This window comes from Trichosurus vulpecula, chromosome 1 (assembly GCF_011100635.1).
Source record: "Trichosurus vulpecula isolate mTriVul1 chromosome 1, mTriVul1.pri, whole genome shotgun sequence".
NCBI classification, from domain to species: Eukaryota; Metazoa; Chordata; class Mammalia; order Diprotodontia; family Phalangeridae; genus Trichosurus; species Trichosurus vulpecula.
Window position 1 is genome coordinate 434,463,430 of NC_050573.1, and position 11,024 is coordinate 434,474,453.

The 11,024-nt window shown below is 40.3% G+C and overlaps 1 pseudogene; it reads right to left on the reverse strand.

Annotated features, from left to right (window-relative positions):
* Positions 1 to 2,352: 2,352 nt before the first annotated feature.
* On the reverse strand, positions 2,353 to 2,458 carry LOC118835113 (annotated as a pseudogene).
* Between the last annotated feature and the right edge of the window lie 8,566 nt (positions 2,459 to 11,024).

The following is an 11,024-nucleotide window of genomic DNA, read 5'->3' on the forward strand; positions in this document are numbered from 1 at the left end:
GATCTGAATAACGTTCACATCTATAAAGTCCATGTGCAATTTAAAATAGTTGTAACTTGTAAATTGCACACAGACTTTATGGACACCCTGTATGGACATCAGCTCAGTAGTGCCATCTCTGGATACCTGGGAACAAGACATCCAAAAGAGGGCCCATTCATGGAGCAGATAGCTAGCTCTAAGTCAAGCCTGGTGTCAGAAGCCTTGGTACCTTTAGTCATTCAGTCTGGTGTCTAAGATCGCAGTCTGGGCAGCACAGGTCCACTGTCTGAGATCTCAATCTTTCCTGCTTTGTGCACGACGCCCAAGGCTTGGTCATGGCTACTCAATGTCTTTGATATCTCCTATCTATCCAATCACTAAAGGACTGTACAAGCACTGAGTAAATGAGGAGGTATAAATACTGAGCTTATATAAATATCAATTTTTAAAGTATGCTTAGAGTCACCTTTTTTATTGTTAATTTCCTTTCTCCTTTTCATTTTATGTTGGTTTTTTTAAACTTGGAAGATCATCCACCCTGTCCATCTTCTTGCCCTCTGCCCTATTTCGTCTAGATCAGCAAATCTTCCTCCAGAGACCATGTTTTGGAGGAGGGATTCTCAAAGTATGGTTTGAAAGCCCCTAGGAGTCCCCAAGACCCTTTCAGATGGCTCACGAGGTCAAAACTATTTTATAATAACATTACATTTCTAATGTGGTAAATATTAATATAGATCACATAAACAACAGTTTTGGGGGCAAGGGCTCCTCAATTCCTCAATTTCTAAGAGTGTGAAAGAGTCCTAATATTTTGCCCTACAAGAAAGTAGGAGGGAAAGGCAATAAGAGGCGGGATGGGGTGATAGAAGGGAGAGCAGACTAGGGAAAGAGGTAATCAGAATACATGTCATCTTGGGGTGCAGGGGAGGGATGGGGAGAAAATTTGGAACTCAAAATCTTGTGGAAATGAATGTTGAAAATTAAAAATTAATCAATTAAAAAGAAAAAAAGAAATTGATATAAAAAAAACAAATGTACATCAAATTGAGTGAAATTCCTTAGTGAAAAAAAAATGAAGGTAAGTTTCTATTTTAATTTGGCCACTTGCAGTTTTGCTTTATCCTGTCTGTATGTCCAAAAATAAATCCTCTAGTTGTTTATTTTTTTTTAAAAGTCCTAAGACCAAAGAGTTTGTCCTGGAACTTCAGTCAGCTTTGGCATTCCCACCTTAGAGCCAAGCTGTCTACTTGGTGAGTCAATAAGCATAAATTTACATGGCCCACCATATGTAGCTAGCCCCCAGACCTGTGCCTGTGTCTCCCCCACTCACAAAAAAATTGTCACTTGATCCATCTATCCCCACTAACTGTCATCCTATATCTTTTCTGCCCATTGTGACTAAACTCCTTGAAAAGGCCATAGGTACCCCCACTTTCTCTCCTTACACTCTCTTCTTAACTCCTTACAATTCAGTTTCCAACTTTATTACTCCACCAAAACAGAAAGTACCAACGATCTCTGAAGTTACGAATAATCTCTTGTCTCTCTGCAGCTTCGACACTGCTGATCACCCTCTCCTCTATGATACTCTCTTCTCTCTAGGTTTTTGGAATATCATTCTTTCCTTGTTTTTCTCCTCCCTGTATGATCATTCCTTCTCAGTCTCCTTCGCTGGATCCTAATTCTGATCACACCTTCAAACCATTGGTGTCCCATGGGATTGTGTCTTGGACCCTCTCATCCCTCACTACTACTTCATTTGGTGGTCTCATCAGCTGCCAAGGATTGAATTACTATGTTGATGATTCTCAAATCTACCTATCCTGCCCAGCCTCTCTACAGACCTCCAATCTCACGTGCCTTTCAGATATCTTGAACTGGATGTTCAATAGAAGATCTTTAACCCAACTGTCCAAAATGGAACTCGTTATGTTTCCCCAAAACCCTCTCCCCCTCCTGTCTAGAAGACAACATCATCCTCCCCATCTCCTAGGCTCAAAACCTAGGTGTCATAGATACTCAGCTCCTCAGTATCTCTCATCCCCCATATCCAAATCTGTTGCCAAAGGCTGTCGATTTCACCTTTGCAGCATCTCTTAAATATGTACCCTCTCTCCTATGACACTGTCACCACTCTGGTACAGGCCCTGATTATCTTATGCCTGGACTATTGTAGTTGCCTACTGCTGATTCTGCCCTCCCCTTTCCAATCCGACTTCCATTCAGCTAGTAAAGTGATTTTCTTTAAGTGTAGATCCAACCATTTACCCACATACAAACACTCAATAAACTCCAGTGGTTCAAATATAAAATCCTCTGTTTGGTATTGAATGCCCTTCATAATCTGGCCCCTCCTTCCTTTCTAGCCTTCTTACACCTTGGTTAGATGCCACAGATGGCAATGCCTCAACCATATATGTGTTGTAAAGGCCACTAGAACCTCTTCCATCCTTATCAGAGGGAGTGCTAATTTGCTGGTGACCTTGCACAGCCCTCCCTCACTCAAATCAAAGTCAACTGTAAGTCATGTCATCATTTCCCTGATGTCATGGTCCTCTTCGAAAACAAAGGACAAACACAACCTGTAGGTAGCCTCTCCTTTTCCCTCTCCTTCCTCTGCCCAAAGGAAAGTACATTTCAAAGGCTGAAAGCTGCCTCCTTAACTTCCGCTTTACTGGCTAGATTTCTTTCCCAAAAACCAAGCCTTAAACCCAACTCACTCTGAAGCTCACAGATTGGACAATAGGTCCCTGCCCTCCTAGCAGAGAGCGAAGGTAAATACTAAATAGTAACTGTTTCTCTTTTGTTAGGAACCCTGAGGGTCTTTGCCAACCTGTTTGATTTTTTTTTTGAGTTTTGATTAAAGGGGCCATCCCTTGACTAACTTCTTAAAGAGGCCTATTCACTGAATGGGCATTCGCTCACAGTGGACACCTGAAAAGACCTTAGCCTGAAGGGGCCAGGGTCTCCTAATGCATCCTGAGTCATCTCCAGTCATCCTGGTGAATATCTGGTCACTGGACCCAGATGGCTCTGGAAGAGAAAGTGAGGCTGGTGACCTTGGACAGCCCTCCCTTACTCAAATCAAAGTCAACTGCAAGTCGTGTCATCATTTCCCTGATGTCATGGTCCTCTTCCAAGATGAAGGACAAGCACAACACAACAATAATCTTACATCCCACTCCCTACCATTTACTCTTTAATTCAGTGACACTGACCTCCTGACTGTTCCATGAACAAGACACTCCATTTCTTGGCTCTGGGCATTTTCTCTGAACATCCACCATGCCCGGAATGCTCTCCCTCTTCCACTTTACCTACTCATCTTCTCGGTTTCCTTTAAGTCTCAATTAAAATCTCACCTTCTACAGGGAGCCTTCCCCAACCCTTTCTTCTACCCCTTAAAACCCACCCTTTTCTTATTTCCTATATATACTATATATAGCTCGTTTGTACAGATCTGTTTGCTTGTTGTCTTCCCCATTTGATTATGAAGTCTTTGAAGGCACAGACTGCCTTTTGCCTCTTTTTCTATTCCCCAGTACTTAGCACAGTGCCCAGCACCTAACAGGTATTTAATAAATGTTTATTGACTGAAATGTTTATGTAGCACTTGCTGTGAACTCAGATTTGTGTTAGATGCTATGGTGAACACCCAATAAGAGTAAGACACAGTCCTTACCTTCAAGAAGCTTTCAGGGGATTTGGAGAAACAAAAACACACACTTGAAATAAGTAATTAAGTAATCAAACGGCTTTCTTTTGTTATTGTTCAGTCATTTCAGTCGTGTCTGGCTCTTCATGACCCTATTTGAGGTTTTCTTGGCAAGGAGACTGGAGTGGTTTCCATTTTCTTCTCCAGCTCATTTTACAGACAAGGAAACTGAGGCAAATGGGGTTAACTAACTTGTCCAGGCTCACACAGCTAGTAGGTGTCTGAGACCAGATTTGAACTCAGGAAGAGGAACCTTCTTGACTCCAGGCCTAGTACTCTACTCACCCAGTTACCTAACCTTCTTTATTTCCAGTGATGTGCCAAATTCCTATAATATACTGTTATGTATATTGGATTTTGAATCAAAGAAACCTGGGTTCAAATCCTGGCTCTACCAACTTGGTACCAGTATGACTTTGGGCAAGTAGCATTCTCTCTGCTCTCAGAGCACCCTCATTTGTAAAATGAAGTAATTAAATTAGATGTTTTACATGGTTCCTTCAGCTCTTAAGTCTTTTGTCCTATGATCCCATGGTCTTATTCTACCCCTGTCCACCCAATCCTATGGCCATTTTTGCAGCTCTTTTCTTAATTTTCCCTAGACTCTATACATTCCTTTTAAAATAGCAAAGTGCCATGACACAAACTTGGTAGGTTTTTCTAATAAGAACTGGGGAACACAGAAAATAGCTTTTTGAAGAATTGTTTCCTGGATATCCTCCTCCTTTTAATACATCTCAGTATGATGTGAATTTTTAAAAAACAAAGTTTGGCTGAGAATTTTTAAATCCCAAATAAAGCTGAAATTTACACGCATACACACACATATGTGTATATATATAATATATATGCATATATGTATATATTTTATACATGTATATACATGGATATATGTACTAAAACATTTACATACACTAAATTTTAATTTATTTAATTTTTTAACTAAATTTAACTTATTTAAATTAATTTAATTAAATTCAGTACTTTTACACATAAGAATGATAAAAGTCACAGAAGACTCAAGGATGCTTATTGCTAAACATGAAAATTCAGACCAAAGAGTTCTCATTGGGCTGTCTGCACTGATTAAATTATCTGGATAATTGCCAAATATTCATCTTTTTTGCTGTATAAGCTATTTTCTTAGGACTATCTTCTCAGACTCTTTAGGAAAATATTTAAATGTGATCATGTGCTCTGCCCCGCTTTGCTCTAGAGAAAATTCAATACCTTATTTATCAGAGGACAAGAAAATGACCCAGCTTCTTTCTTCTAACTGACCTGGGTGCCAGACAAAGGGAACAGTACCATTTTACAGAATAGCTGCTACATTCCAGCATGTCTAGTGTTCAAACTGCTTGACATGGTATTAAATCACTTATCAGATGGAAACTGGATTCCCCAAGTTTCCATGCTAAATACATTTTTAAAAGCAATTGGGATTTCTTTGCTTTGTTTAAAGAACAGCAGTCCTCTCATTAGAAGGTTGCCCCGATGATGTGACGTGCATACACTGGGTTGGCCCTGGAGAGAGAACTCCATTCATGCCTCTAATTCTCAGACACTGGGTCAGAGTAGGCTAAGAATGTTTGAGAAATGATGAGCCTTGCCTCCAGGAAAGGGAATCTTCCCCCACTCCTTTCTAGCATCGCTTGGATGTTGGTAGATTTGAGTAGCGTGTGATCAGTATCAGGAAAACTCACTTGCCTTCCATTATCTTGTCTCAGACTCAGATTCTGAACTTAAAAGGGGGGAGGGAAGACCAAATCATCTGAAAAGGCTAATAAAAAGTGATAAAAAGGCTAATAAAAGGTGATAATGTGAACACCTTCTCTTTTATTTTATCTGACACAGAAAGCATGTTTGGAATGGGCTCCCTTCCTCACCCTAGCCCACCCTTTCATAGAACACCTCTCTTCCTTCAAGACCTAATTCAAGCCCCATTATCTATACAAAGTCTTTCTTCATCCCCCAGATTGCTAGCATCCTACCTCCCTATCCTATTTTATTTTGTATTTTATTCTATTTATTCTTTTATCTGTTCATCTTATCTCCCTGCCACCCCCAACCTCCCCCCCCCATAGACTATAAGGTCCTTGAGGACAGGTAATGTTTTGTTCATTGTATTTATATCTATAGCATCTGGCATGCTGCTGGACACACAGTCAGCACATATAAATGCATGTTGATTGTTCTGTGAACATGCCATTTTTCCCCAGTAAAATGTAAAATCCTCAAGGTCAAGTATTGTTTATTTTTGTCTTTGTATCTCTAGAGTCTAGCACAATACCTGGCACACAGTAGGTGCTTAATAAATGCTTTCTTTATTGATTGGTTGAGAGGAAAGACCAAAAGAAGTAATATACTACAATGGAAAAGACGCAGTATTTGGAGTTAGAGTCCAATACTGATGTATTGAATACAGTCTAAGATTACATTTGAATGCATGCAAGTATCATTTGACCTCTCAAGACGTCAGTTTCCCCATCTGTAAAATGAAAGGTTTGAATTCTATGACCTCTCACATCTCTCCTAGTTCTCAGTCCTTAAGCAAAGGATAGAGAATGCTTGAAGCATTAAAGAATTCGGCAGACTGAATACCATTTTTCACATACAAGATTCAGAAAACCTAAATTAGACCCAAAGAAAATAAATTGTAACAGAGCAAGGAAAAGAGATAAGGAAGACCTTTTGGAGATCATTTTAGGATAAAGTAGGAGAAGCTAACAATTTATTATTTTTATCCTCATAGGGCAGAATTCCTCACAGGAGCTCCACATTCCTCAGGCTCAGACATGATTAGACAACCAACATCTAAAAACTTTCTACTATTCTAAGCTTGGGAGTTTATAAATACAGTAATCTCTTTCCAGCTACCACTCCTCAGTCTGAAATTTAAGCCAAATGCCCTTCTGGGCTGCAGTCTGCCCTTTACCCCGTGCATGCAAGAGCAAACCAAAAAAAAAGGGTATAAGTGGTTGACTAGCTAGCCTCCAAGAGCATAGCTCAAGAACAGGCCAAAGGAGGGGCGGGGGAACAGGGAGGAAGAAAGGAGCAAGGGGTTCAGCCCAGGTCAGCTCCTGGTCTCAAGAAGAGTCAGAGTCCTGGACAATCACTTCTGAAAGTGCTGGTGGCAGTGAAAGGGATACAGGGAAATCCCTCAAAAGGGGAAGGGAGGTTGAGGGTGGGAATATGGACAAAGAAATACCTCATTCAAGGGAATGAGGTATTTTACATCGAGGGAGGCCAATATGCTGGTACAATCCAAATATGCAAGCTCTATTTTGCTGAGATGGGATACCTAATAGGTATGCAATCATACCCTTTTATAGCACTGGTCCTGGAGGCAACTCTAGCATTGGCCTCAGTCTGGTATTTCAGGCTCTCTACAGTCTGTCTCTGGAATACCTTTTCAGCATCATCTTTTTAAAATGTTTTATTCCAAAGTTAACAGATATATACCCCCCCACACATACCGTACAAAAAATAAACTCATGATCATTACCATATACAAAGTGAAACATTAAAAGAGGATTATGTATGAAACCATAAATGTTCAATACAGCTTGCTTACAACATCATTTTCAATAATTCCCCTTTGCACTTTCTCTGCTCTGGCCCTGCTCTAGCCAACTTGGACCATCCTCTATGCCACAAAACTTCCCCTACTGCTTCTGCCTCTGTTCATTTCATTCCCTATACCTGGAACACATTCCCCCACTCCCTTTCTCTAACTGGTGAAATCTCATCCGTTCTTCAACCTTCAATCCAAATTCTGCTTACTTCCTGAAGCCTTCCCTGGTTTCTGGCAATACAAAATGTTCTTTTACTCTGCAGGGATGTTCTCAGGCCCTATCACCCAGCCTTAATGCAATTCCTTGTAGAAAATTAGCCTTTAAATCAAGGGAATCAGGGTCCTTGGATCCCCAAGGGGTCTGTGGATAGATTTCAAAAGACACATGAAATTGAATGGGGGAAAAATGTATCTTTATTTTCAGCGATCTCTAAATGAAATTTAGTATTTCCTTCAATTATTTAAAAATATGGTTCTGAGAATCATGGCATAGGTTTTCCTGCAATAAAACACTCCACAGGCTTCACCTGAGTGACAAAGGAGTCTATGATACACACAAAAAAGTAAAGAACCCCTACCTTAAATGAAGGTGGGCTAGATTGAATCAAATTATCCAATTCTAATTTAAATTGAAGTTATTTGTGTATGTCTCATCTTTCCTATTAAATCATAAACTTCTTGAAGACAGGCAATTGGTCTTCTTTGAGAGACAGCCATGGTATCAGGAGAATAGGTTCAAAGCCCAGCTCCAGTACTAACAAAGCAACCTGAGGCAAGTGACTTAACTTCCCCAGGACTTAGTTGTAACATAAAATCGGTAACATTCACACTGCATATCTCTCAGAGTTGCTGTGGAGAACATCATTCAGAAACCTTAAAGTCCTATATAAATATGAGCAATTATGTGCTCTTATACATTCTACATCTGGCTTGGTGCTTTACACATAACCGACAAAGGAGTGTTGAATGAATGAATGAGCGAATGAATGAGTGAATGAATGAATGAATGAATTTTCTATAGAAGCTCATGTAATCTAACTGGGGGCATATAATTCCTACTTCACTGTCTCCTTCCACCCAAGATAAGTCTCATTTTACTAGTATGTTTCCATGTGATATCTTGCTATTCACTTCAAACTCAATATTTCAGAAACTGATCTTATTACCTTCTCCTGTTAACATGTTCCCTTTCTTAAATTTCTCATCCATGGGAACATTGTCAGCATATCCCTAGACTCAAAGTCTTGGGGTCATCTTTGATTTAGCCTTCTCCTTTAACTCTCATATAAACTCTTTCATCAAGTCCTATTGAGGTAAAATTTTCCTTTACAATCCAAGGCAGAAACAAACAGTAGGAGAGGGTTTGTGGCTTGAGGAGTGGTCCAAGTTGGCCAGAGTGGTAAATATGCAAGGGGGTGTAATTCAAGATGACGCTGCTAAGGTATGCTGGAGACAGACTGCGGAGAGCCTCAAATACCAGACGGGGGCAGGTGCTAGGGCTGCCTCTGGGACCAGTGCTGTCTATAAAAGGGTATGACCACATAGTTGCTAAGTGTCCCATCTCAGTAAAATGAAGCTCTAATATTCAAGTTGTGCCTTCCTTTCTCAGATTTGTTCTTTCTATTGCAATCCCATAGCCTCCATCTGTGGCTCTATCTTCATTCACTTCACACCTGTATTGATGCAATATTCCCCTTTTCTAAAAGCTTCAGTGGCTCTCTATTGGCTCCTACCTAGCTTTTCTTTTGGAGGCAATCAGGGTTGACTTGCCCGGAGTCATAGAGCTAGTTAGTATCCGAGGTCAAATTTGAACTCAGGTCCTCCTAACTCCAGGGCAGGTACTCCATCCTCTGCACCACCTTACTACCCTAGAACTTGTATAACATTTGACATTTTAGCATTTTCTGTATATTCCTATTCTCCCAGGGGCAACACAAAGGAAATATCATATAAATCCAGAAACTTTGTATTGAGGAAGGGTCTTTGGACTTTTCATCTAGTCCAGCTCATACCTGAAGCATGAATCCCTTCCATGACACCCCCTGAGAGGTGGTGAGTCACCAAATCTTTGATTAAACACGATCAGTAAGAAAGAAATAACTTAGCACTTTCTAGGACAGAAAATTCTCTTTTGTTTAAACTCAAACTTTTAATTTTTTTCCCCTTCTATCAATCTAAAATCTCTTTCCATGTAACTTCTGCCCACTGGTCTTGGTTCTCCCCTCAAAGAACCAAGGAAAACAAATCTGATATTTTTCCACATAACAGCCTTTCAAGTTTTTAAAGACAGCTATTAGCTCCTCCTAAGTCTTTTCTTCTCTACTCTAAACACCCCCGTTTCAATTCTCCCTGGTACAGCATGGTTTTGAGTCCCCTCACCATTATGATCCCAATCCCCTGATCCTTTTCCAGCTTTCAATGTCTTTCCTAAGATGTCACATGAAGATGCATGTATCCCTCAGATGCAGTTTCACAGACAGTTCTCCATCATTCTAACTTTGAATCTCTGAGCCAGACCTCTGGTCTGAGTGGCCTTATTTTTAGGTAGCTATGTGCTTGATCATTGAGAGTCAGTCTCTTCCCAGCACCATCTCCACCACCCCCTTCTAAAATTTGTTCAGTTTGGAATTTATTTTTTCTAGACCATCCCAACAGTATAATAACAGTTCTGGGAATGAGCTGACGTGGAAAGGGTAGCCATGGGACCTCAGCAAAAAGTGATGTGTGCAAAGGAAAACCAACAAGAAATAAAAGAACTGAAATGATGAGCATTTGCTTTCCAACCTTGTAGAGAAAGGGCCTGAAGAGTTAGAGGCTTAGGAATGAACTGCAGAACCTTTCACCTCTAGGTCACTGAGATGAACCAAGCCAGCAGTTTGAAATCATATGAAGGTCTTGTAAAAGAATGAAACATCAGTAAGAAAATGAAACACCCTGCCATGTGCCCTAAAGAAAGGGTAGGTTAGAGTGAGTATCAGCTAAAATATAACCACGTGTAATAACGTGGTGCAAAGAAAATCTCACACATTAGAGGGTTTAGAGCCGAGCATTTCCTAGCCTTTCAGTGACTCCCCTGGTGGGCTGTAAACAAAGGGAAGGTGCTGAGAGATAGAAAACATCTTTGTACACCCCCAAATTTGCATATTCCTAGCATATTAGCAGGCGCTTAACAAAACACTTGTTGATTGATTGAAATATCTGTATCTCTGTTTACAAGCAAAATACTCACCTGGGCTGGGGAAACTGCTTCAGAAAGCTGCTGCTGGATACATCACTGCCCTCTCAACCTAGATAGATGATTTTTCATTTGCTTGTATTTAAGCATTAATTTTTTAAAAAATCTACCCATTCCTTAGAAGATTCCAGGCACAACTCACAATACATAAATATAATTTGGCTACATTGAAAGCAGCAGGTACAAACTCAAATCTTCTTGTATTAGAAATGAGTTTCTGGATGCAGTGGAGAGATGTGCAGGCTGAGGCTGTGGCTGGTGGATTGAATGAGTTTGAGAGTTCTGACCTGCAGTAGGGTGAATAATCTAGTCTATAAAAGTTCTGAAACAACGTCATGATTCCTGGGAGTAGAAAGCCACTACTAGTAGTAAGCCAAAGGAGGGACAAACTGACCCAAGTCAGAAAACCAGAACAGGTTAAAGCTGCCATGCTAGTCAGAATTGGAATTGGGTCCTTGTCTGGCCACTGTACTTTCAGCCTGGATGAGATATGCAGGAAAGAGAGGGAAAAAAAGAAA